Raw genomic sequence first — 24,209 nt, 5'->3', positions numbered from 1 at the left:
CTTCTATTGTGGCACTTACTACATAATATTATAGACATATAGTCATGGATCAGCAATTGGAGCAAGGTAGGAACTGCTTTTAGACTTGGTCCCAAGGGTAGGATTTGTCCCTTCTGTGCCTAAAACTTCCATGCATTCATTTATTAGAAGGATTAGATAAGTTATTCTTTCTGAATCAATCCAGTTTTAACTCACTTTCAAATGACATTTCCAACAAACCCTTCCAAGGCACAAGGAGTCCCATGGGTCTGCTTGGATTATTCACAACTTAAATGAGAAGATTGCAGGTCATGCTCTCAGCTTTGGGGGTTGGATCCAAACTAGGTACAGTGAGCTAGAATGAAATTACTGAAACGCTCCCTGTTCCTTTGTGACAAATGTCAGTTCCTCCTTTGAAAAAGAAAAGTTAACTGTCAAATGCTGTAGCAGCATGAACATTTTTACTTCAGAGGACTCTGGTGAAATGATACAAGCCCAAAAGGTGGAACTGATTTTAGACTCTATTACCATATCAAAGAAATTTTCTGCTTCTTGACAAACATCATACCAAAAATATTTTAGATTCACCAGCCAAGGGTTTAGGACACCCTAGTGTGTGGTGACTATGTTTTCATGGCCAGGTGTATCTTGAGAATTTATGGGTCAGAAAATTGGAAAGGATGCAAAAGAGAAAACTCTAATTTTAAGTGATGGACTCAAAATAATTTTCAGATTGATTTTCCATTCATAGTGTGCAGACTAGATTGACCGGAAGATCTGGTGACATAAATCAGCCTATGAGGTCTGACAAAAATGAAAGGATGCTGTTGCTCACACAGCAGTGTTCACAGGACTCCAGTTGGAGCCCACACAAAATCATTCCATCAGGCAAATTCGAGCTAAGTGAATATATGCAGTGTTCAATTCAGTTCAGTCGCTCAGTCGTGTCCAACCCTTTGCGACCCCATGAATTACAGCAGCACACCAGGCCTCCCTCTCCATCACCAACTCCCAGAGTTCACTCAAACTCACATCCATCGAGTCAGTGATGCCATCCAGCCGTCTCATCCTCTGTCGTCCCCTTCTCCTCCTGACCCCAATCCCTCCCAGCATCAGAGTCTTCTCTAATGAGTCAACTCTTTGCATGAGGTGGCCAAAGTACTGGAGTTTCAGCTTTAGCATCATTCCCTCCAAAGAAATCCCAGGGTTGATCTCCTTCAGAATGGACTGGTTGGATCTCCTTGCAGTCCAAGGGACTCTCAAGAGTCTTCTCCAACACCACAGTTCAAAAGCATCAATTCTTCGGTGCTCAGCTTTCTTCATAGTCCAACTCTATGCAGTGTTAATAGTTTATTTAACACTTGTTGGGATCCCATGAAGTTTTGTTCAGTGTGCTCAGAAGGCCTGTACGTGGAGGAACATAATTTGAGTTGACAGGCAAGAAAGCAGACAATTTGATGTGACAGCAAAGGTGCTAGAATGAGTTATGGAGTGATGCAGCAGGAGCACAGAGAGAAGGGACAACTAACTTCAGAGGCCCATGGGAAAGTTCTAAGGGTGAAAGGAAAAATTGTTTTCCAAGGCAGTTGAAGGAACCAGAAAAGGACTGGTGTAAATTTCTATTGCCTGTACCATAGAATGATGGCAGATACAGCCAGAGAGATTTTAAGTTAAACTGTAAAAAAGAGCTTCTATTCAACCATTTTTGATTTATGTTAACTTGGATTCTGAGAATGAAAGATCATATATGCCTTCTCTATAGAAAAGTTAAGCTTTATCCTATGGAAAATGCAGAGCAAACCAAAGCTTTTAAGTCAGAATGACATGCATGGAATTGTTTCATAGTAGGATAGCCCTGGAGGAGCTCTTAAGTAGGTACTACAGTAGGAAGAAGCTGATGCTGGGAAAGCCACTGAGGAGACTATACACACAGTCTAGGCACAGGTCCGACAGTCTAAACAAGGGCAGGAGAGAGACTGAGAGGGAGCTGATGGGGCTCAATAACTGTCCCTTCCTCTTGGCCAAGACTATATGGAATCTAGTCACAAAGAGACCAGGAAGGAAGTTAGTTCCTTGTAATGTAAAGCAATCCTGAATATTCATTGGGAGGACTGATGCTGAAGCTAAAACTCCAAAACTTTGGCCACCTGATGTGAAGAACTGACTCACTGGCAAAGACCCTGATGCTGGGAAAGATTGAAGGCAGAAGGAGAAAGGGGACGACAGAGGATGAGATGGTGGGATGGCATCACTGACTCAATGGACATGAGTTTGAGCAAGCTCTGAGAGTTGGTGATAGACAGGGAAGTGTGACGTGCTGCGCTCTATGGGGTTGCAAAGAGTTGGACGTGACTAAGCAACTGAACTGAACTGACTGGACATAAACCAGAGGTACTGGAGAAAAACGGAAAGCAGAGGTACTGGAGAGGCACTGGAGGAAAACTGGAGATTGAGAGGAGGAGAAAGCCAGGGCTGTCCCATTGTCTGTCTAGCCCTATAAGTGACTGGTTTTCTACTCTTGTTAAATGTTGAACGTCTCTGTTTTTCCTCTCAGCTCTTCCATTACCTACTGAAACCAATTAGCTAAATAATAGCCTCTCTGATAGATATACAACTGTAGCAGTGTCTATTTTCCTGACTGGAAATAGGAGAATTAACACAAGAGATAGAATCAATACAAAGGAGAATGTATAAGGATTAATGACCATGGATGTGGAGGTAAAGAAGGGAGTGGTAGTAAGGACAACTCTGACACTTTGAAGTCTTGAGGCTGAGTAAGAAAAATAATGCCAGTAAATACTCACTCTCTGGGAGTTAGAATGTGCCAGGAACCATTCTACACGCTTTACATATAATAACTCATTTAATCCTTACAACCACTCTATGGGGTAGAAACTTAATGTTATATAACTTTACAGATAAGAAAAACCAAAGTTAGGGAGTTTAAATCATTTATCCACAATCACAAATTAGTGAATAGCAGAGAGCTTAGTGGCCAAGAACGTAGGGAAAGGTTTGAGGAGAAGGACGAGACAGTGAGCTCATATCTGGACATGTGGTATACTTGCCGAACGTCCAAGTCTAGATGCTCTGTAGTTGGAAGTACAGCCTGTAATTTAAGAGACAGATTAAGCTGGGGATGTGCGTCATTGTTGTATAACTATATGTTGAAGCTAATATAATGTCAGGTAGAAAAAAAAAAACTGGGGAAAAAAAGGTTTAAAACTTTAGTAGTGGATGTTATTGAATAAATGAGGCAGATGAACTGGCCTGTTCTCTTGAATACAGTCTATGGACAAAATGACTGCCAGTAAGATGCCTCCCAAATTACCATGCTATGCTGCTATGATATAATCCCCGATTTTCCCTATTGTACCACTAACTTGTCACCACTTAATAAATTAGTATGGGAGTTTCTTGGCAGCACTGACTGTGTATATTTCAAACAGTCAATCGAACACCAAGTATCTACTGAGCTCTTAGTAAATAGTTAGCTATATATTAGGTTCTGTAGAGGATTTAAGAGAAACCCAAGATACTGTCTCCTCCCTGAAGGACTTTACACAAGCAGATTTGTCAAATATTCTGTACCTCTATCTTATGACTTCATTGGAAGCACTACGCACACTGAGAGGCTCAGTCAGTACTCAGAGAACAGGTTTTTAATGACAAGGGGGTGATTGGAAATTCTTTCACATTTGAAAAACTCTCAGTTTGATAATTTAGGGTGCTTTAAAGATGTCTAAAATTTCCCATACAGTTCTTATGGAACTTCTTTGTTGCAAAAGGGTGTAAGTCATAAGATGAGGTCATACATTCAAATTTTTTTGAGCATTCTCCACATTAACCCAATGGGATAAGTCCTAAGGATACAAAAAGGGGTAAAACTTCCCCCCTGAAAATGATGCAGAATAAAAGTAATGACTGTAAAACAGTGTATTAAGGGCCACAGTAGGACTGTTCGTTGGCTAGAACTGTTCATTGGCTGAGTTAGATTCAAAAAGGCATCTAACTCAGGCAGGGAGGGGATATTAGGTCATGCCTGCAGGAGAAGATGGAGCTGGAGTTAAGTCTCAGGAGACAAGTCAGAATTAACCAGAGAGGGATAAGGCATCCTGGACAAAAGTAAGTCTACTTGACAGCATGGAGGTGTCAGCTAGGGACATTCGGAGGTTGTAAACCAGAACAACTAGAATGAAAGGAGTGTGAGCAGATGCCACTTACTGTAAGTCTGAAAGGTTATAGTAAGATCGAAGCCGAAGGGCCATGTTAGTCATACGCAGGGGGTTTCATTACAGCCCCACAGGAGTGAGAGGAGCCACTGAGGGTTTTAATGAGGGGAATGAAATGATGACATTTACCTCTAAATGAAATCAAGTCAGTGATAGATGGGGAATGTATTTGCTGGTGGTTGCAAGGAGTGGGAAGGAGTGGAATGTGGGGCTGAGACAGCACTTGGGAGGCTATTGCAGAAACCCAGGCAAAAAATTATGAGGGTAACTAACGTCTTTCTCAAATCAGCCAAGAAGCCCATTCACAATGACCTTTGGTTCCGATGTGTAAACAGAAGGAATTTATTTTCCCTATCTTTCTTTTTTAATGATTATTATTTAATGTAGGTTATAACCCTTCCTGGAACAGTTCACTAAGACCCCCGGAAAGAGGCAGCCATTAAAATTAAGCTGAGTGAGATGGAAAGTGGGGCTGTAAAAACTCCACCGCAGCCACCTGGAAACAGAAAATGTTAGGTTTGTGAGTCCTGGCAGGCTTCATGGGAAGGAACCCTGTACTTTCAGTCAAAAAGGAGGACCAGGAGCTGGATTTTCTTTTGAGTTTTCAATTTTAAACTTAAAGCAAAATGAGTTACTAGGGTATAGACAGGGTCAACATCTGTCTTTTCTAATTCTAGGAATATAAACATTAAAACTCCTTTGTACTCACTAAAAGCAATGAATGGTAACAGAGTTGGAAAGAAATTGTCAAAGCCAATGGTATTAAAGTATGATTTTTGAAAAGATATAAACTCATAACTTCCAGACAAATATAAAATGAACATATGTCAAAGATTTTATTTAATTCATTAGTTAACAAGGGAACAGTAAGATCCTAAAATTGGTCTTATGCTTATTTAAGAATCTGAGTATATATAGGCAATTTAATAAGTTGATGGGTTAGATATAAAATGGTTAATGTCTAACAGGTCTATAAACCTTTTAGTCATGTATTCTACTAGTCAGTAATTATTTGCATCTCTACTGGGCAAAAGTTTTCATGGTTACCCTTGCTCCTGGAGAGTTGTAAAACAGACAATCAGTAGAAAGTCATACCCAGCACTTTCTTGTAATCAAAGGCCTTCCCAATTGTTAGATAATTTTTCTGACAAAAGAGCTTTTGGTGAGAATGCAACTTTATATCTAGCATGGAGGAAACTACCAAGGATAACAAATTCCGATTTGGACATAGCAATACCATGATAAGAACAGTAGAAAAAGGGGTTAAGCATATGAACTGACAAGTCAAAAAAGAAGAAATAAAAATGACCAATAGACATACTAAAAATGTTCACTCTCACAAGGGTGTTTAAGAAATGTTAGTTAAAACAATAAGCTTCCAGTGTCCCGCCCCCCGACCCCAAGCTAAGAAAAGCAAGCTTAGATGGGGATATCCAGTGCTAGCAATACTATAGGGAAATAAACACTGCCATAATCAGCATATGGCAGTATAAACCGAAAGCAGCTCTCTGGCTCCGACTCCAGTCCTTAGGGCTCCGCTGCACTGTGCTTCACATCCCTGCATGAATAGAACCCAGGGAAGCTCACCTCTTCCCTCGAACCTTCTGGTTGTGCCAGGGTCACGATTGCACTACTCCCAAGTCTAGTAAGGCAGAGAGGCCCCCAGAGCATCCACAGTTGGCTTCCAATAGAGAAAAAAATCTTCCATTTATATCACTTGTTGGCAGGGGGGTTGTGGGTGCTGTGAAGACGATCACAGAAGGGAGAAGATGTGCCATTCCTTGGAATCAGGAGGAATCAGGAGGATAGTGCTGTTGCCTGCTCCCCTCCCACCACATCTCTCTTTCTCTTACACACACACACACACACACACGCACATCACATTACCCTAACAAGGCTTCTTTATCTAAAAAAGAGATATGGTAAACTTATTCACAAGATCAGTTCAGTTTAGTCACTCAGTCATGTCCCACTCTTTGCGACCCCATGGGCTGCAGCACTCCAGGCTTTCCTGTGCATCACCAGCTCCCAGAGCTTGCTCAAACTCATGTCCATCAAGTCAGTGATGCCATCCAACCCTCTCATCCTCTGTCATCCCCTTCTCCTTCCACCTTCAGTCTTTCCCAGCATCAGAGTCTTTTCCAGTCAATCAATTCTTCACATCAGGTGGCCAAAGTATTAGAATTTCAGCTTCAGCATCAGTCCTTCCAATGAATACTCAGGACTGATTTCCTTCAGGATTGACTGGTTTGACCTCCTTGCAATTCAAGGGACTCTCAAGAGTCTTCAACACCACAGTTCAAAAGCAGCAATTCTTTGACGCTCAGCTTTCTTTATAGTCCAACTCTCACATCCATACATGACCACTGGAAAAACCATAGCTTTGGCTAGATGGACCTTTGTTAGCAAAGTAATGTCTCTGCTTTTTAATATGCTGCCTAGGTTGGTCATAGCTTTTTTTCCAAGAAGCAAGTGTCCTTTGATTTCATGGCTGCAGTCACCATCTGCAGTGATTTTGGAGCCCAAGAAAATAAAGTGTGTCAATTTTTCCATTGTTTCCCCATCTATTTGCCATGAAGTGATGGGGCTGGATGCAATGATCTTAATTTTCTGAATGTCGAGTTTTAAGCCAACTTTTTCACTCTCCTTTTTCACTTTCATCAAGGGGGTCTTTAGTTCTTTGCTTTCTGCCATAGGGGTGGTGTCATCTGCATATCTGAGGTTATTGATATTTCTCCCAGCAATCTCAATTCCAGCTTGTGCTTCATCCAGCCTGCATTTTGGCATTTTGCATGATGTACTTTACATATAAGTTAAATAAGCAGGGCGACAATATACAGCTTTTATATACTCCTATCCCAATTTCGAACTTGTCTGTTGTTTCATGTCCAGTTCTAACTGTTGCTTCTTGAGCTGCATACAGATTTCTCAGGAGGCAGGTCAGGTGGTGTGGTATTCCTGTCTTTTTAAGAATTTTCCACAATTTGTTGTGACACATAATCAAAGGCTTTGGAATAGTCAATAAAGCAGAAGTAGATGTTTTTCTGGAACTCTCTTGCTTTTTCAATGATCCAACGGATGTTGGGAATTTGATCTCTGGTTCCTCTGCCTCTTCTAAATCCACCTTGAACATCTGGAAGTTCATGATTCACGTATTGTTGAAGCCTGGCTTGGAGAATTTTGAGCATTACTTTGCTAGCCTGTGAAAGTGAAAGTGAAGTCACTCAGTCATGTCCAGCTCTTTGCAACCACATGGACTGTAGCCTACCAGGCTTCTCCATCTATGGGATTTTCCAGACAAGAGTACCGGCATGGGTTGCCCATTTCCTTCTCCAGGGGATCTTCCCAACTCAGGGATCGAACCCAGGTCTCCCACATTGCAGGCAGATGCTTATCCGCTAGCATGTGAGATGAGTGCAATTGTGCGGTAGTTTGAACATTCTTTGGCATTGTCTCGCTTTGGGATTGGAATGAAAACTGACCTTTTCCAGTCCTGGTGGCCACTGCTAGTCCTGTGGCCTTTTCTAGTCCTGTGGCCACATTCACATGATACTTCCTGATGTTTGGTGTTACTACTTGCAAAAGTATTTGCATTTCAAAAGAAAATTTCTATGTAATCTATATTTGGTCTATATGTATCCCAAGTCTGTGCTGATAGAATTCCAAAGCTTTCTTTGGATGGGAAGGAAAAAAAAAAATCAGACTGACAGAGGAAATAAATGCTTTGAAGGGGCCAAGCACATAAGTGATGTGTTTTCAGAAAATATGGGATAGAGTTGAGGAATGCAAACAACTGAAAACTTGTCTTTGGAATGCTTTACTCCTTAGTTTTGGCAGATAATAATGTTTATCTGACCAAATAGTGAAAGAAGTTTGTGTATCACAGGCAAATATAATCCCTTAAGCATAGCACTAGGGAGGAACTTACTGTTTTACATTATCATGTTCAGTAATGAGAATACCCAGTTGAGTAAGTCATGGTCCTTTGAACTCAAATGCTATGAAATCTAAAAGTGTCAGTTAATTTAAACAATAACAGTAAACATAACAAAGATAATACTTATTAAGTGCTTACTGTGTTCTGGATACTGTTCTAACTAATTTTCAAATATGAACTCATTCTTAGCTTGGACCAAATTGAAACAACATTTTAAACCATACATTATTACTATTCCTATTTTTCAGTAGAGAAAACTGAAATGAAGAAACCCTAAGTGACTTGCCCAAGGTCATCACACAACTGGCAAATGGCAACACATTCTATTAACAGAAATCTATTTTGAATTCTATCTATCTATCTGGGCTTCCCATGCGGCTCAGTAGTAAAGGATCCACCTGCCAAAGCAAGAAATGTAGGAGACATGGGTTCAATTCTTGGATCATGAAGATTCCCTGGAGTAGAAAATGGCAACCCACTCCAGTATTCTTGCATGGAAAATCCCATGGACAGAGGAACCTGGTGGGCTGCAGCCCATGGGGTCACAAAGAGTTGAACACGACTGAGCAACTGAGCAGGTATCTGTCTATCTTGTATCTGTATATCTATCCCTAGTCCATCAGGTAAAGGGAGGTGTTCCACACTGAGCAATGCAGGGGAATCTGCAGATGGCAGTGCTACAATAATGGTCCATAGACTCATAAATTCAGACAGAAACTTTTCTGCTTCACTCTGTCTTCTCACCGAGAGGCTTGGCACAAATATGTTGCCATTGCTGAGTTTATTTTTATCCTCCACATTTGCCTACAACTGCAGTCTGGGGGTGAGTACCTCTGGAGTGACAGTGCCCAAGGTTACCCTTTGTGAGAGGACTGCTGGGCTCACCTCTGCCTTCCCTCTGCACACCCTGGGCTCCGGGCATAACTGAAGAGCACAAACACCACCAGTCTTGCCGCCAGCCCCTCCCAGGCAACATCTGGGAAGTGGGATCCAGTGGTTGGTAAACCTCCCCGGAGCATCCCAGCAGATTCTCCACCAATAAATTGTGGTCCTCTGGCAAGTCAAATGACTGCCAGATCAGCTGGGAGTGGGAAGAGACAGATACGTTTAACCTTTCAGACTGAAAAAGGGGAAACTCTGATTCACGAGGAGTCAGGCTTCAGAAGAGCAGACCAGTTGTCTGGTTGATGCTTCCTGGTGTTTTGTAGTTGTCATTTGTTCTATTCCCAGAATTGTGAATCTCTTTAAACAACACACATATACAACCTAGTCATGTGGATTTCCACTGAGTCCAAAGTCCAGAACCTGGGACAATAATTTTTACAAGTTGATCACTGAGCAAGTCTTGAAACTTGTTTCTCTTGTGGCAAAAAGAAGAAGGAAAAAAAAAGGGGGGGGGGGTTTAGGTGCAGCTTGCTACAATTTCTTCAAGAGAATAGCCATTTTAGCCTGTGAATATTTTAATTCTTAAAAGTTTTGACAATGAGGGTACAAGTGAAAGGAAGAGACAGAGAAAGAATGGTGATCAGTATAAAAGTGATTTCATTACTTTGATTACAGTTTCTATGAGGGTAGTGTTCTTTGGGCTTACCTACCAAGCAGTAAAGGAGATTAGAAATAATTAGGGCACCAGAGATTCTTGTGGAACAGGAAAAAGAAATTCTAATCTGGATACTGGAATAACTTAAAGAAAGAGATTTTAGACTCTTCATAGATCTTTAAAGAGAAAAAAGAAAATCATCCATCTTGATGATTTAGACATTCCTTAGCATGGAATTTTTTTCTCCAGATATACCCCCCAAGGTTTTTATTCTGCAATTCCAGGTCTCCTATTGCCTGTTTGCTTGTCTGTTTCTTTCCCTATAGGAAAGCTTCCTCTGTTCTAGCTTTTTTATTCTTATTTCCATATTGAAACTATTACTCTGCAAAGTTGAATAAACTCTTACTTCTACCAAAATATGCTTCCCTTTATTTATAATGCATAATTATCTCCTTGAAATTTCATTTTCTTGCATTTTCTGTGAACTCGCCTGTAGGAAGAAGCACTGGCTTTCTCTAAGCTTAATATCCTATATGCATGTGTCCTCAATCATGTTTGACTCTGCTCTGTGTGTGACCCCAGGCTCTGCTGTCTATGGGATTTTCCAGGAACAATACTGGAGTGTGATGCTTTTTCCTACTCCAGGAGATCTTCCTGACCCAGAAATAAAACATGTGTCTTCCGCATCTCCTGCATTGGCAGGCCGATTCTTTACTACTGTGCCACCTGAAAAGTCCTAGTATCCTATGAATTCACCTCAATTTAAAACGAAGTGACCATGATGACTCATTTTTTACATTCTTTATGTTCACACCTCCACTGAAATACTAGATCTTGTATTATGATAATATAAAGCTTTAAGCTACTTCCAACACTCAAGAAATGCAACTAGAGATGATGGTGAAGATTTTCAAGTAGTTTGTCAAAATCAATAAAAATCTAAGACTAACATCTCTTATCTATTAATATTAGCACTTAGCATCATTTCCAAAAATCAAAATTTTGCATTGAATGTTCTATTTTCTAGAGTTAGAGAGCAAAGACACTTGCTCCTTGGAAGAAAAGTTATGACAAACCTAGACAGCATATTAAAAGGCAAAGACATTACTTTGCCAGCAAAGATCCATCTAGTCAAAGCTATCAGTAGTCACGTATGGATGTGAGAGTTGGACTATAAAGAAAGCTGAGCACCAAAGAATTGATGCTTTTGAACTGTGGTGTTGGAGAAGACTCTTGAGAGTCCCATGGACTGCAAGGAGATCAAACCAGTCAATCCTAAAGGAAATCAATCCTGAATATTCATTGGAAGGACTGATGCTGAAGCTGAAACTCCAATACTTTGGCCACCCAATGCAAAAAACTGACTCATTTGAAAAGACCCTGATGCTGGGAAAGATTGAAGGTGGAAGAAGAAGGGGACGACAGAGGATGGTTGGATGGCATCACCTACTCGATGGACATAAGTTTGAGTAAACTCCGGGAGTTGGTGTTGGACAGGGAAGCCTGGACTGCCGCAGTCCATGGGGTTACAAAGAGTCAGACACAACTGAGTGACTGAACTGAGAGAGCAAAGTTCTGATTAATCAGATATACTGATGGAAAGAAATTGAATTGTACAGCATATGAATGACTGATCTTCAGAAAATTGCAATACAGCCAGATATTTTTAACACCAAAATTTTACTGAAATGTTTAATTTTTATTATTTGCTATGGCAAGGGTACTGTGGAATCCTATGGTATCTCAAGGTTATTAAAAATTTAGTTGTCATTCCTCTGGCTAATAGATAGAACATCATTGTCAGTCAGAGCACCAGAGTTCTAGACCTAAGTTGGTCAACTAACAGTATGATTGAGTGAGCCATGCTTCTTCTTGGCCTTCACCTCCTATAAAGTGGGATGATTATACTAGATGATCCCTTAGGTCCACTCTAGCTCTAACAGTCTGTGCCTGTGTTAGCACATACTGAGGGAAGTAATTATTTAACCTATATGCAACTGATGGAATGCCATATTACCTAAGTAACCCCAAAGATCATAACACATGTAATCTCTTAACATGTAAATAATTAACAATAATAGTGAAAAAATCTAGGTAGTTAAAACCGAAATGCTTTTGAAAATGCTTTGACTCAGAGAATGTGTCCACATAATATTCAGATTTCTGTTTGAACAAAAAGTAAATTCTGTCCAACTTCTAGTATTTACATACACAATTGAAAATTAGATTTACTAGAATCCAAAGTAAACTGGATTGTTGAGTCATATTAATGAGAGATGCTGTTATGATTACCCCTGGAGAAGTAGGTCAGTAGATTCCCATTTGGACTACTTATGATGGTGAACAAAAGACTGAAGCACTTAAAACATGAAGAGAATCTTCAGGATCACCACACCCAGCCCTGACTTTAACAGATTTTGGTGACAGAAGTCTAGTTTTAATTCATTTTATTTAATGAACACACATGTAGAAAGCATCATTCCAGTGCTTTACAAATTCCAAATCATTTTTAGAGCAACCCTATAGATACATACTACCATTATCTTCATGGTACAGCTAAGAAAACTCAGGCATAGAAAGGCTAAGCAACTTGCCCAAGATCACACAGCTAGTAAGCAGGCAAAGCCAGAATTTGAATATAGTACTGGCTTTGTTTATGATCATGGATAATGTATGTTGATAGAGGGAAAATAAAGTCTGCAGTATTTTTCCAATATACTTCAAAGTTGCTGCTGCTAAGTCGCTTTAGTCATGTCCAACTCTGTGTGACCCCATAGACGGCAGCCCACTAGGCTCCTCTGTCCCTGGGATTCTCCAGGCGAGAAACTGGAGTGGGTTGCCATTTCCTTCTCCAATGCATGAAAGTGAAAAGTAAAAGTGAAGTGGCTCGGTCGTGTCCAACTCTTCGCAACCCTATGGACTGCAGCCTACCAGGCTCCCCCATCCCTGGGATTCTCCAGGCAAGAAACTGGAGTGGGTTGCCATTTCCTTCTCCAATGCATGAAAGTGAAAAGTAAAAGTGAAGTGGCTCGGTCATGTCCGACTCTTCGCAACCCTATGGACTGCAGCCTACCAGGCTCCTCCGTCCATGGGATTTTCCAGGCAAGAGTACTGGAGTGGGGTGCCATTGCCTTCTCCAACTTCAAAGTTAAGAGGTTATAAAAATATCTTAAGACCTCTGGTGGTCATGACCTTTTGTTCCATTGAGATATAGTTGATTTACAATATTAGTCTCAGGTGTACAACATAATGATTCAATTTTTTTAAGATAATACTCCATTTAAAGATACTATAAAATACAATTGTTTATAGTATCTTTGTTCCCTGTGCTGTACAATATATCCTTGTAGCTTATTTATTTTGTACAATTTGTACCTCCACTCATATCCCTATCTTGTCCTTTCTCACTTCCCTCTTCCCATTGATGTAGAGAAGTGATTCTCTATGTCACTGAGTCTGCTTCTATTGTGTTATATTCATTCTTCTGTTTTATTTTTTAGACTTCAAATATAAGTGATAACATACAGTATTTGCATTACTTATTTCACTAAACATAACATAATACCTTCCAGGTTCATCCATGTTGTTGCAAATGGCAAAATTTCATTCTTTTTTTTATGACTGAGTAGTATTGCATAGTATATATAACCATGTCTTCTTTATCCATCTGTTAATGGACACTTAGGTTGCTTTTATATCTTCACTATTGTAAATAATGCTACTATGAACATTGGGGTGCATGTATCTTTTCAAATTAGTGTTTTCATTTTCTCTGGATATATATCCAGGAGTGGAATTGCTGGATCATAGGTGGCTTTGTTTTCAGCTTTTTGAGGAAAGTTCTCTACAGTGGCTACATCAATTTACATTCTTACCAATAGGATAGAAGAATTCTCTTTTCTCCACATCCATGCTAACATTTGTTATTTGTGGTCTTTTTGATGATAGCCATTTTGACAGGTGTGAGGTGATATCTCCTTGTGATTCAGTCTGCATTTCTGTGATGATTAATGATGTTGAACATCTTTTCATGTGTCTGGTCGCCATCTGTATATCTTCTTTGGAAAAATGTCAGTTCAAGTTTTCTGTCCATTTTTTTAATCAAGTTGCTCTTTTTTTGGGGGGGATATTATATTGTATGAGCTGTTTACATGGTTGAGATATTAACCCCTCATTGGTCATATTATTTGCAGAAATATTTTCTCCCATTCAGTAGACTGTCTTTTCATTTTGTCTGTGGCTTCCTTTGCTGTGCAAAAGCTTTTAAGTCTAACTGTGTCCCATTTATTTATTTTTGCTTTTGTTTCCTTTGCCTTATGAGACAGATACAAAAAAATATTGCTATGATTTATGTCAGAGAGTATTCTGCCTGTGTTTTTCTTTTAGAATTTTTATGGTTTCTGCTCTTACATTTAGGTTTTTAATACATTTTAAGTTTATTTTTGTATATAGTGTGAGAAAATCTTTTAAGATCTTTGCAGGGGAGTAAACAGCAAACATTAGCTGATGGAGTGTATGCATTGACTCTTAACCAAAAGGGTAGGTAAATAAAATGGGCATTTCCAGTTCAAAATTGTGTATTGAAAAAGAGAGACTAATTGTAATGATACAAAAGATGATTTTAAAAAATAGAAAAGTGAGAAAACAGAATGGTTCTAACAGGGTCAGAATAGAAGTATAGACATTAATGTAATTATTTTCTGGAAACTGAGTTTTAACTCTCAGACTTGGTGTGTATAAAAAACAGCACAGAAAATAGGGGCAAAGTGATAAAAAAAATTACTTTGGGAAGGGAGCTGGGTGATAAAAGACGCACAGAGTACTTTGTAGTTCTGCCTTTTTGTTAACAATGGGCCCTTATACAGTCACCTGAACTGTCTGGACCTTTGTTTTCACAGGTATGTACTCTGAGGACAATGGTATTTACTTTTTTTTTTCTATCGGAAATAGTTTAAAGCTTTATCTCTCATCTATAAATGAGATTAGAAGTAATTTATAAAGTGTCCAGCACATTGACGTTTGCTTGATGAGTAAATGCTTTACACAAATACGAGATGATAATTACAATAATAGAATTATTGAAGTTTTTCTCAAATAAGATTAATAGACACTCTCTTTGTGTTTTGGATGCCATTTATAATCTTAATTATGTCAACATTTTGTGAAAGGATCCTCTCCAGTCTCTCATTCTCAAGCTCATCTTCACCATGCCATTCTTTTCTTTCCCCAACACTGATAAAGTCCTTTGAATGCTAAACCACTAAGTTCAGGACAAAAAATTATATACTTTTGTGACTATGTTATTGAACACTATTATCCCAAGAGTCTAAATTTGCTGGCATACTAAATTATTTTCATATTAAAAATAAAAAAGAATTTCTGAATTTAAAACCTTGTTGTGATAACACATGGATTCTATAAAATAGGTATAGTCCACTCTGTTTTACATTTGAAGAATGTGATGTGCAGAGAAATTAAGTAATTTGTCCAAACTTTTCATCAGTCAGGCAGACTGAGATGAAAAATCTCTCCCACATCAAACTCATCAAATTCCCCACTCCTCAAATACAGCAAGGGTGATTAAATATAGTCAAGAAATGAAAATCCCCAGTTTTCAGAAGGTATGAAAACATTTCTTAAAGAAAAGTCACAAATGCTGTGGGGCTCACAGGAAATTCACAAAGAAGGGAATGGAAGAGGAGAGTTTAAGAGTCTGGCTCAGGGAGGGAAAGAGCAACAGGAAAGTTTAGAATCCACTTAGAACCATAAGTAGAAAATATATGAGAACTGGAAACCCAGGCTTATATAGTAGGTGGGTATGAAGTTCATGGAACCATATGGTTAAAGTTACTCAAAATGAGAAATGAACTTGAAAACTGGAATGAGTCCAGGGAAATCATAGGGTTCCTGCAGAATAGTTTAGAGAAGCATTTCCACATCCCCAAACATACTGAACTCCAGTAGAAAGTATTTTGTGCCTGAAAATGATGTTAAAGTATAATTGTAAATCTCATTGTTAAATAAACTAGCATTCAGGAGAGACAGTAGACCCTACAAGAAAAGAAATCTGCACACCAAAAATGAGATAATTTAACAATCTAAAGGGAACTATAAATACATCTGAAATGGTCACAGATATTAAGGAATTGATGCAACATAAAGTAGAAACAGAATATTTTTAAAAGAAAGAAAAAATTAATATGAGAAATAAATCATTTTCTATAAATGGGAAATATAGTCATTGATAGGAAAAGCTGAATATATGGCTTAAATAACAACTCTACTGTTTATCATGGTGCCTTGGAGGCTATCAGCCACTTCAGAATGAAGCTGAAGGTCTTTTTCCTGGCCACTGGCTGCCAGAAGCTCATTGAAGTGGATGATTAATGAAAACTTCGTACTTTCTACGAGAAGAATATGGACACAGAAGTTGCTGCTGATGTACTGGCTGAAGAATGGAAGGGTTATGTGGTCCAGATCAGTGATAGGAATGATAAGTAGGGTTTCCCCATGAAGCAGGGTGTCTTGACCCATGGCCGAGTTGCCTACTGCTGAGTAAGCAGCATTCCTGTTACAGACCAAGGAGGACCAGATAGAGAAAGTGCAAATCTGTACAGGGTTGCATTGTGGATGCCAATCTGAGTGTTCTCAATTTGGTATCATGAAAAAAGGGGAGAAGAATATTCCAGGACTCACTTATACTATAGTGCCTCATTGCCTTGATCCCAAAAGAGCTAGCAGAATCTGCAAGCTTTTCAATCTCTAAAGAAGGTGATGTCTGCCAGTATGTTGTGCGAAAGCCCCTAAAAAAAGAAGGTAAGAAACCTAGGACTAAAGCACCCAAGATTCAGTGTCTCATGACTCCAAGATTTCTGCAACACAAACGCAGGAGGAATTGCTCTTAAGAAACAGCGTACTAAGAAAAATGAAGAGGCTGCAGAATATACTAAACTTTTGGCCAAGAGAATGAAGGAAGCCAAAGAAAAAGCAGGAACAGATTGCTAAGAGACGGAGGCTGTCCTCTCTGACGGCTTCTACGTCTAAGTCTGAATCCAGTCAAAAACGAGATGTTCTAAGAGTAACAAATAGATAAGTTCAGGCATTAAAAAAAAAAAAAAAACTCTATACAGATAAAGATAAAAACCAGTGCTTTAGAAAGCAAATCTAAGGGCATCACACAGAAAATCAGGAGGGAAAAGATAATGGGATAGAGGAAATTAAGAGATAATGAAGAAAGAAGAATTGAAATTTTGTTTTGTTTTGTTTTTTCAAATTTCAGAAGGAAACAACAGAAAGAGTAAAGAGAAAACTTTGGAAAAGACAATGGATATAATTTTCCAGAACTAAAGAAAGATATGATTCCATACACTGAAGAATCGCAGAGTTTTGAACAGGATAAATAGCAATAAATCCACACCTAGCTAGGTGTAGAGCATTAAAACCCTCAAAAACCTACTAAACAACAGGTTACTTACAAAGGAACGGCAGTAGGAAGGTAGAATTCTCATCAACAGATGCCAGTTTAAAGTGGAATAAACATCTCAAAAGGGCTGAATTCTATAAGCAGCTAAAACATCCTTAAAGAGTGAGCACAGAAATTACATTTTCAGACATAAAAAGACTGCAGTTACAATTTCCATATCTGTGCTAAGAGAATTACAAAAGGATAAAACTTTAACAAGATGAAATGTAGTCTGGAAGAAAAGAATAGAAAAAACAAGATGTACAAGTAAGCAAAGAAATCGCTACACATGCTAAATATTTAGTACCTGTTTTAAAAATTATAATAACCAGTGGAGATTAAGTTTAAATCGATTTGGAACTAAAATTCTAGACAGTAATAATATGAAAGAGTTAAACTGTCCCAAAGTTCTATTGTTTAAAAACACACATAAAGATATTGTCGTGAAGTCGTGAAGTCACTCAGTTGTGTCCGACTCTTTGTGACCCCATGGACTGTAGCCCACCAGACTCCTCCATCCATGAAATTTTCTAGGTAAGAGTACTGGAATGGGTTGCCATTTCCTTCTCCAGAGCATCTTCCCAACCCAGGGTTCGAACCCGGGTCTTCCACACTGCAGGCAGACGCTTTACCGTCTGAGCCACCAGGGAATTTGGTTAACTTTAATTGTCCATGTTGAAAATGTAAAGATATGAATGTGTCAAGATGTATGTATCCGCTTTATTGTTGCTAGACATTCGATTGTTTCCAGTTTGGGACTGTTATGAATAATATTGCTTTGAACATTCTTATGCTTTGTGTGCACATAGGACAATATATGGCAGTGGAAATGAATAAAATACAACATTTCACAACAACATCAATTAATCTCACAAGAAAGAATATATACCCTGTCATCTCACTAAAAAAAAAAACCTGCTAAAACTGGAAAAATTAATGTGTTGGTTTTTTTGAAGTTACGAGTGTTGACCTTTGAGGAGGAAGAAAGAGGAGTCGTGCTTTGGAGGGGCATCAAGGGGACTTCTAAGATATGAGGAATATTCTATTTCTTGATAATAGTTACTTGATATGACATGACTGTGTTCATTTTATACTTCATTTCATTGTACAATTATGACCTGGATTTTTCTGTATGTGTATTATAGTTCAGTAAAAAGTAGTTTTTTTTGTTGTTGTAAGTTTACCACCAAAATAATATAAATAAATTATATAATTTTTCAACCCAGTAAAGGAAGAAAAAGAATTTAAAATATGTCAAAAGAACCAAAAGCAGAAAAGAAATAAAAATAGGATAGAAAAGACAAAATACTATGCCAGAAATAGTTCAAATACATCAAGAATCTTAAGAAATGTGAATGGAATTACATAGGTACTAAAAGACAACAATTATGAAGTTGATTTTAAGAAACTAGCTGTTGTAAATATTGTTTATACATAGAATGGTTCAAAATGAAAGTTACTCATATATGTTTGTTTTCTATAGCTGCTGTGACAAATTACCACAAATTTAGCGACTTAGAGGAAAACTAATTTACTATCTAAAAGTTCTGTAGATTAAAAGTTCAACATGGGACCTCACTAAAATCGAGGTGTAGGCAGGACACCATTCTTTTCTGGAGGCTCCTTGTGTTTTCCAGCTTCTAGAGGCTATCTTTCTTGGGTCATGACCCTCCCTCTCCATCCTCAAAGACAGCAACACTGGTTGAGTCCTTCTTTTATCCTATCATTTAGACTCCTGCCATTACATATCTTTCTCTCTCTTCCTTTTCCTCCCACTTCTACTTTTAAGGACCACTGTGATTACGACTGAGCGACTTCACTTTCACTTTTCACTTTCATGTATTAGAGAAGAAAATGGCAACCCACTCCAGTGTTCTTGCCTGGAGAATCCCAGGGACGGGGGAGCTTGGTGGGCTGCTGTCTATGGGGTCGCACAGAGTCAGACACGACTGAAATGACTTAGCAGCAGCAGCAGCAGTGATTACATTACCCAGGAGAATCTCACTATTTTAGGGTCATCTAATTAGCAATCTTGAATCCATCTGCTCCCTTAATTCCTCTTTGACTTGTAATATAACATATTCACAGGCTCCAGGGTTTAGGACAGGGGCATCTTTGGGAGATCATTGTTCTTCCTACTACAGATATATTTGGCAGATAGTCACCAAAAAATAAAAAAGTACAGTGATAGTTATTAATACATGGCATAATAGTTTATAAATCAAAACATGTTAGTAGGGAAAAGGGAGAAGCTACATAATGATAAAATCTACCGAAAAGATTAACAATGTGATTGGTCCAATAAGAATTAAATCTAGGACTCGGACTCAAGTTCTGTGTCTTCTAGTTTGGTATTCCTACCAACAAAAATTTCTAAAGAACACAGACCAATAGAAGGTGGTACTTGAAGCTCTCTGTGCAAGTACTGGTAAATTTCTTGCCCCAAATGAAAATAATAATTATGACCCAGACCACAGGGCTGTTGTATGAAATACCTTAAGGATTGAGGCACACTGCAGCTATCATATAAATGTTAAATAAAAATAATATTTCCTGTATCCTTACTAGGGTTGGGCAAATCCAGATGTATATTGTACTTTTCACATATTTCAAAATATTTTCAAATGTTTTGGTTTGGGTTCAATAAAAACCTCAAGTACATTTTGCCAAGTGCTTTTTCCATTAATTATTCAATCCATTTGTATTTCAAGGGAAATTCAGTCCACATGTTTCTAATTCATTTAGCACTAACTCATCAAAATATTGTTTCTCTCACTGCTATTTTCTGTCCAAGAGGCTTTTCAAGCCCTCTCCTCCTTTTTTTTTTTTTTTAATTTCTTAGAAACAAAAAGATACAGTTTTCCAAGGGCAAATCCTAGTAAACTACCAAAAGATTTACTAAACATTGCAACTAGAATTCTTTGCGTTTCCAAGTCCCCTGTCAGTCTACCCTGGTCCACGTCACCTCTCTCACCTATTCCCTGGTTTCCTTAACTTTTTCTTTCCTTTGATCAGGTTCTTCTTTGTTCTCATTGACCCTCCACAGATTTCAGATTTTCTATCATCGAAGTCCATAGGCCTCTAGACACCTTAATCCTCTTGGTGAACCCCTCCCTTTTAATGAAAACCTTCCAAGGCTGGGGCCAGTGAAATAATGGATTCAAACTGCCTTCCAAAATATCCCCATGGGATCTGTGGCAAACCTTAGAAATAGATACATTAAAAAAATCTGATCTTTTTGAGTGTATACTTTGTCTGTGTGTGTGATATCTTATGTGCAATTAATGTTGTCTTAAAGGTACCTAAAGGGTGAGGAACTTGATACTATGTTCATTGTGAGTGATCCAAAAACAGCAAGAGCTGTGCTGAAGAGTCAGTTCCCAAATCACTTGTGGAGCCCTCTTACCAAAAAGATTTAACCTGAATCTAAGCATAAGAACACTGCGGAGCATTCTACAAGACAACTTCTCTGGACTCTTCAAATATGTTAATGTTATGAAAGACAAATCAAAGCTATCAGGAAACTCTTCTTCTAGATGTAAGGAAATTAAAGAGACATTACAACTAAATGCAGACTGTTACAGTCGATTGAATTCTGGAATTGAGAAAAATATAGGGACATTCTGAGACAGTTGCAGAAATTTCAGAATGTTGCATTTCTTGAGTGTGGGAGTGATGTCATGGTTATATAGAAGGGTTCATATTCATATGCGTATACACACATTTGTGTATATATGAAGAGAGAGTAAATATAGCAAAATGTTATACTTGATAAATCTGTATACACCTACCCACACACACAAACACCCACGTACACAATTATACATATTCACACTCACCTGCACACACTCATACACACCCAGATACCCACACACAGAGGAAATATGTAGGAGACTCTTCTCTGCAAATTTGTCCATCTCAATCCAGAAATCCTTTTTTAAAAAGCCCTCCTTTTAAAAAAAATGAAGTATTGTTGATTTATAATATTGTGTTAGTTTCAGGTAGACAACACAGTAATTCAATTATATATACATAGTTTTTCAGATCCTTCTCCATTATTATTAAGACATCAAATATAGTTCCTTGTGCTATGCAGTAAATCCTGTTGTTTATTTGTTTTATATATAGTAGTGTGTGTCTGTTAATTGGCCTTTCCTGGTGACTCAGTCGGTAAAGAATCTGCTTGCCAATGTAGGAGATGCAGGAGACGTGAGTTGCATACTCCTAACCGTAAGTTTGTTTTCTATTTATGTCTATAAGTCTCTTTTATAAATAAGGTCATTTGTATTAATTTTTAGAGTCCACATATAAGCACTATCATATAATATTTGTCTTTTTTCCATCTGACCTACTTTCTTAGTATGATATTCTCTAGGTTCTTCTATGTTGCTGCAAATTACATTATTGCATTCTTTTTATGGCTGAGTAATATTCCATTGTGTGTATTTGTGTATATGATATCTTCTTTATTCATTCATCTGTTGATAGACACTAAGATTGTTTCCATGTCTTAGTTACTGTAAATAGTACAGCTATGAAAATTTGGGTGCATGTGTCTTTTCAAATTAGACCTTTCATATTTTCCAGATATATGCACAGAAGTGGGATTGCTAAATCATATGATGACTTTTATTTTAGTTTTTAAGGAACCTCCATACTGTTATCCATAGTGGCTGTACCAATTTCCATTCTCACCAACAGTGTAGGAGAGTTCCCTTTTCTCCATACCCTCCTGAAAATTTATTGTTTGTAGACTTTTTGATGATGGCCATTTTAACCAATGTGAGATGATACCTCATTGTGGTTTTGACTGGCATTTCTCTAATAAATAGCAATGTTGAACATCTTTTTTTCATATGTTTATTGACCATCTTCTATATATCTTCTTTGGAGAAATGTCTGTTTAGTCTTCTGCCCACTTTTTGATTGTGTGTGCTTTTTTTAAATTGAGTTGTATGAGCTGTTTCGGAGAAGGCAATGGCACCCCACTCCAGTATTCTTGCCTGGGAAATCCCATGGACGGAGGAGCCTGGTGGGCTGCAGTCCATGGGGTCGCTAAAAGTCAGACACGACTGAGCGACTTCACTTTCACTTTTCACTTTCATGCCTTGGAGAAGGAAATGGCAATCCACTCCAGTGTTCTTGCCTGGAGAATCCCAGGGATGGGGGAGCCTGGTGGGCTGCCGTCTCTAGGGTCGCACAGAGTCGGACACGACTGAAGCGACTTAGCAGCAGCAGCAGCAGCATGAGCTGTTTATATATTTTGGAAATTAACCCCTTGTCAGTTGCGTCATTTGTAAATATTTCCTTCCAATCCATTGGTTATCTTTTCATTTTGTTTATGGTTTCCTTTGCTATGCAAAAACATTTAAGTTCGGTTAGTTCCCATTTGTTTATTCTTGTTTGCTTTTTTAAAATTAATTTATTTTAATTGAAAGAATAATTGCTTTGCAGTATTGTGTTGGTTTCTGCCAAACAGCAACATGAAGCAGCCATAGGTATACATATGTAAACATTTAGATCTTTGATGTTGACTGTTTTACCAATTATGCCAAGTTTAATATGTGTAAATGTTAGTTATTGATAATAGTATTGCTGTGTGTATGCGTAGGCATTGTAAAGCAGGAATTCTCAATAGTTAATGGAGTGATGGGCTCTCAGAAGAATAAGGATCACCTGAAAATGTGTGTACCTGCATTTTTCAATAGAGTACACATAATTTTGATCACATGTACAAAGGAAACTATGAGATTTTTAACTGCTTAAAGAATCATCTAATTGAGTATTTTGTTCATGAAGAGAAACCTCAGATAAACCTCTAATTTGTAATTTCTAATAATGCCTGTGGCACTTTATGCCAAGAAATACACAGTAGCTAGTAGCTATTTACAAGAAATCCATCAGTAAAATTGAAGTCTCTTCACCAGCTACGCATACTAGCTGTCAGTATGCATAGAGACTCCTCTTTGAGAAGCTCAACCCATTGGTAAGATACCTAATCACTTTACAAGCTAGAAAAAGGAAAGAAAGACAGTGGAAAGTTAAGTGGCCAAACAGTGGCTGGGCTTGTACATTTTAAAGATTGCAGCATGCAGCCCCCCAGAGTATGAAAGGAGAACTGACTGTGCCTTCCAATTAGAACGAAATTAATCTCAGCAATGTGACTTTTGTTTTGGAAGGGGATTTGGGACATCACTGGTTTATGGGACACAATTGTACACCAGGTGGTCCTAGTTAGGTGAGAGGCTTTATGTAAAAATAATCCTTCTTTGGCCTTATTCAACATAATAAAACCACTAAGACGTTTTCCCATATGAAGTATTTCTACAGACACATTCAAAATGTTAATCCCCATTTTTATATGCATTTTTCATGACTCCTAAGAAGTTAACCAGGTTGGGAAATTTGCAAAAACTGATCCCTTGACAAACTCATGGGATGCTTTTATCATCACAAATTTGTTTGTTTTCATGTGAGCCCAAAGTCCTTTAATAACATCCCTCACTGTGTCATCACAAATAGGGTCAAATATTGTTATCCTAACCTTACAAATGAAGGCAAGGGTCTCACGTTGACTTTTAAAGGCTATCAAGTTCTGAGTTAGTACTGTACCTTTATTCACCTGGGATAAACCATCCAGAATTTTATCCATGCTGAAAATTCTTTATAATACAAATTTCTGTTAATGAAAGTAAATAACAGACATTTTTATGCTACAAATACAATATCATACAATACATATTATATGTAAAGGTGTATATGTGAATACATCTATAATACTTAACATTTGGAGCAATCATCTGAGGTCCTGAGCATTTCTGAAGTGTCTGCAGAATCTTCACTAACAGATGAAAGCTGAGCTCAGGAGAGTTTAATTTTCATAGAGTTTGGTGCAGGGAAAAATTTCAGACTGGATTTGAATTCCAAAGTCACCTTTATTATTTATGTAACCTTGAGAAAAGTTATTTGGTCTCTCTGAGCTTTATCTGTTCCCTTATTGGGCTTTTATGAAGACCAAGAGGTACATCTTTTGATTGCTCTCATGCAATTCGATTATTC

At 38.2% G+C, this 24,209-nt stretch overlaps 1 long non-coding RNA gene and 1 pseudogene across 1 annotated transcript in view; both read left to right on the top strand.

Moving 5' to 3' along the window:
• The window catches only part of LOC147376174 (uncharacterized), an 81,606-nt gene that overhangs the window by 5,850 nt on the left and 51,547 nt on the right, over positions 1-24,209 (top strand). Inside the window, exon 2 of the long non-coding RNA XR_015160808.1 lies at positions 21,279-21,380. This is a non-coding gene — a long non-coding RNA (uncharacterized LOC147376174). The remainder of the gene's footprint in view (positions 1-21,278; positions 21,381-24,209) is intronic.
• On the top strand, positions 15,893-16,905 carry LOC147376176 (small ribosomal subunit protein eS6 pseudogene; annotated as a pseudogene).

The sequence above is a fragment of the Bos grunniens genome, chromosome 3 (genome assembly GCF_055505025.1).
Source record: "Bos grunniens cultivar Pamir isolate PY7600 chromosome 3, Bosgru_T2T1.0, whole genome shotgun sequence".
NCBI classification, from domain to species: Eukaryota; Metazoa; Chordata; class Mammalia; order Artiodactyla; family Bovidae; genus Bos; species Bos grunniens.
Note: the sequence above shows the minus strand (reverse complement) of the source record. Positions and strands in the feature narration are given on the sequence as shown.